We start from the raw sequence: 4,860 nt of genomic DNA on the forward strand, positions 1-4,860 counted from the left end.
TTCCTGACACAAGAAGCATAAGGTCAACACTGAACTTTAGAAATCTGATAAACAGAATTTGCAACCCAACAATACAGGATAAATGAACAGAACTGAATTGAATTGAACTGAATATAGAATTTCGGCCCAAGGCCAAGCTCTGGTACCTATGAGGTCATTCAGCGCTGAAACGGAAATTGACAGTAAAAGGTTTGAAAGGTTAACATGAGGAAAGCCTCGCAGTTGCACTACGAATCAATCGTTAGGAGAGAGTGGAGAGAAAGATGGAAGAAAGAGTATGAAAAGAGGTACAGTAAAAGGAACGAAAGGGGTTGCAGCTAGGGGGGAAAGGCCCGCTGCAAAGATCCTTAAGTAACGCCTACAGTGCACCACATGAGGTGCACTGACAGCACTAACCCCCCTACGAGGCATAAATGGATAGAGAAATAGATAGGAAGTGTCTTGGAGTCCCTGAACTTCAGACAGGTTACGAAGATCAGAGTTAATATGGGAAGAGAACAATGCATGATAGAGTAGGAACAAAAGGAGGGTTGGGAGATGAAAGAAAGGAATTAGTAATACGGGGGATTAATTCATCTGCTAAAGGTTACAAACACCCCACAACTGAGTAAAAAAAGAATATTTAAACTGCGTGACGCATTCCAAAAGTTCAAACCTTCCCTAGGGCAGGGGGAAGCAGGCAGCAGAGGCTCTCAACCTCATTCCTTGAATAAAAAAAAGAAAAATAGGAAAATTTTTGCTATTTAAACCTACTCCCTTAAAGAATGTAAAGTTGTTAAGAAGGAATTTACCGCCTGTCTACAAAGGTAGTTTGACACTTCATCAAAATGCTGTATTTGTCTTTGAGGTCTATCTTGACATTTTTGAAATGGGGGATCTCCTATCATTTTTGCAGGGAGAAGATATTGCACAGGGCTTATGTTGAGTTGCCCAAGAAATACATATAAATAAATATCTAACTCACTGTAGTATAATAAATTTAAATAAATATCTAACTCACTGTAGTATAATAAATTTAAAACTATATTTCTAATAAAGCGCAAATTTATCGCAAAGAGAGATTAATGTAGCATTCCTCGAACATGAATAAGGAACTTACCGAGTGCGTGAAACATGAAGCTTTCCGTGAGGCGATTGCTAATCAGAGGATTAAGAACAGTGAAAATGAGTGTAATAACAATCAAACGGGTTTCAGAAAATAGGTAAAGTACACCGAACCTATTTTTTCATTACTATTATTACAAAACATTAAGCAAAAGTTGTTGCTGAAGAACTTCAATTCATAAGAGAACTTCATACGAAAACTATTTTCTCTCTGTCTCTCTCTCTCTCTCTCTCTATCCAAAAGTTAACAAAAAAGAAGACAAGTTCTGTCTAAAAATCAATTGGAAAAAGACGCTTTCGGGTACAAGGACGGGAACCATCGACTCAAGACAGATTGATAGAACCAATCTCTCTCTCTCTCTCTCTCTCTCTCTCTCTCTCTCTCTCTCTCTCTCTCTCTCTCCCAAAACTCAAGAGAAAAAGAAGACATTCTAAGTCTAAAAATCAACGGGAAAAAAATAATAGCTTCCAGCCAAAAGGACGGAAACCATCGAAACAAGAAAGATTGACAGAACCAGTTTCTTTCTCTCTCTCTCTCTCTCTCTCTCTCTCTCTCTCTCTCTACTAAAACCAACTTGGAATGGAAGCTTACTTTCCGTCCTGAACAGACGGAAACTGTCTAAATGAGGCGGAAGAGACAGCCTCCTCTTTTCAATTTTCCTCTTACGTGAATGATCAGAAAAAACAATTCTTATTCCGCCTCTAATTCATATCAGCGAGGGTGAGGGTTCATTAACTAATGCGATTATTGTTACCAATTGTTGTTCTCTAATTACCTGCTCATAATAAACACGCTAATTTCACCCGTCGTTTGCTCTGATTGGCCACTGAGATCATCATCTCATGAAACAAAAGAAAGTTTGTAAATTTTTTTAATGTGTAATAATCGTGGCTGTTTTTTTTTATCGCACAAAATTTGTAGGAGCCTTTTCCGCATAATATTCGTGGCTATTTTAACATAAAGTATTTTCCCCTCTTTCATATTATGCTAATTGCCGCTTATTCGTAAGAATATCTGAAGTTGTTAACTTGTATAAAAATATTGTTTCTCCCTTACGACGTTTGGACCTGTTTTGTACATATCTGCAGATATTAAATGTCTATATTCATGGGAATTTCATTTTTATAATATTTAATACCTAAATTTGTATAAAATCATTTTCCAGTCGGTTCTCAAGCACACTTGCAAATGTTTCTTAGGTATATTATTGGTACCTGTTTCATATGTACAATTTTGTAGCTACTTCAAATGTACAAAGGTTGCACAGGTAAATATTTCATATATTTATTATTCGTCGCTGTCTTATTAATATTTACAGCGGTTTCATTTGCATATTCATATCTACTTCATATGTATTTTTTGTAGATGTTTCATATGTATGTTCGTATATTTTCCATATAAGTATAATACCTGCAGCTGTTTCTTGTTAAACATTTGTAGCAGTTTCATACATAACATCCGTGTGTTTCATGTATTTATCATATGTATAGTGGTTTCGTACGTATGGTATACTTATGCATTTTATTTCTATAGTATTCATAACTATTTCATATATACATAACATTTGTACCAGTTTCACTTGCAAAAGTTTCAACTGCAACACTTCTAGTTCACTTAGACTTATATTACGCTATTTGTAGCTGCTTTATGTTTATCTATTATACATGAAACCTAAAGATAACCCAAAAACACATAACTATTACATATATGCCATGAGAGAAATAGATACTTGTACTGCAGAATGAAATACCTACACATCCTATATATAAGAAAAAGCTACGCATATTACACGAAAATAAAACAAAACTGACCCATTATATATATATATATATATATATATATATATATATATATATATATATATATACACACACACACACACACACACACACACATATATATATATATATATATATATATATATATATATATATATATATATATATATATATATGACTATTTATCACATCACCGTGATTCATATACAATCAGAAAAGCTACAAACGTCCTTTAATATCAATTCACTCTACCTCGGAAGTAATATATTTTCATATATGTTACCGAAGGAATTTTAATTGATAATAAGTCCACCGTCCCGTGGGATCGAACCAGCGACGGACGGGAATCAGGACTACAGTGACACACCAACCAGTCGGCCACTGGTTAGTGTGTCACTGTAGTCCTGATTCCCGTCCGTCGCTGGTTCGATCCCACGGGACGGTGGACTTATTATCAATTAAAATTCCCTTCGGTAACATATATGAAAATATATTACTCTGAGGTAGAGTGAATTGGATATTAAAGGACGTTTGTAGCTTTCTGATTATATATATATATATATATATATATATATATATATATATATATATATATATATATATATATATATATATATATGAAACACCTACCAATATTATGTGTAGCAGCAAAAATTATAGATTTATGAGAAGCTATACATAAACACATAAAATAGCAACAAATAGCATTCATATGAAACACCTTCAACTTTACACATGAAGCAGCTATCAATAATACGTGCCGACAAATATTAGTAAGGCAAGTACAAAAAAGGCAAGTTATGAAACAGTTAACACTATTAGACTTCTGAAACAACTACGAAGTTATTCTTATGAAGTAATTTCAAATACTGTACACATACAAAACGGCTAAAAATGTTATACACACAGAAAGTCATCAATGCTATAGAGATGTAACATCCACAAATAATATACCAAATAAACAGTTACAAATATTGTATATATGCATATACAGTACACACACACACACACACACACACACACACACACACACACATATATATATATATATATATATATATATATATATATATATATATATATATATGACTTCTTACACACCACAGATACATACATACATACATACATACATATATATATGTTGTGTAAGAAGTCAGTTAGAGAGAGAGAGAGAGAGAGAGAGAGAGAGAGAGAGAGAGAGAGAGAGAGAGAGAATCATGTGATTAAATCTAATTATTTGATAATCCCACCCACTTGGGGAGAACTGACACTACAGTCGACAGAACAGTGGTTAATGGGACGTGCATAAATGTCTACGGGACCCCTCAATAGTTGCGCTCGTGTACTATCATTAAGATCATGAATATGAATGGTTTCACCCAAGTGGGGTGCAGAGAAGTGCGTGAAGACCCTACTGTTTTTGTTTACAGTGCTATACATTTTGAAGGAGTACTGGTCACAGCAGTCAACCGAACACCAGGTACATTTTCAGGTGACGCCCCTAAACCTTTCCTTTCCAAGCAATGTTCAAAATATTAAGACTCACTGGTCTGGGTCAGTTACCTAATAATAATTTCATAGCCACAGATTCTAACTTGGAGTTTCTTTGCTATGATGTGAGTGCTGCCACTACACACACACACACACACACACAAACACGCACAGAGAGAGAGAGAGAGAGAGAGAGAGAGAGAGAGAGAGAGAGAGAGAGAGAGAGAGACTAGAACTATTTCCTTTTCTCCCAACCCTTTTCCTGAATTCGCGGTTGTACAACCCGGACGAGAGAGAATGACAACAGAACCAGACCCAACCCGGAAATAACCTCAAATTTGACTTCAGGAAGCAATTTGGCGGAAATATAATGGGCTCGTATTTTTGGCGCTTAAAATGTACCAGGGATTGCCTCTGTGGTATTTAAGTAATTGTTATTGGTTGCGTTTTATTTATTCACCGTACTATTCAGGATGTTAATAAGTA

Source organism: Macrobrachium rosenbergii, chromosome 54 (assembly GCF_040412425.1).
Source record: "Macrobrachium rosenbergii isolate ZJJX-2024 chromosome 54, ASM4041242v1, whole genome shotgun sequence".
NCBI lineage: Eukaryota > Metazoa > Arthropoda > Malacostraca > Decapoda > Palaemonidae > Macrobrachium > Macrobrachium rosenbergii.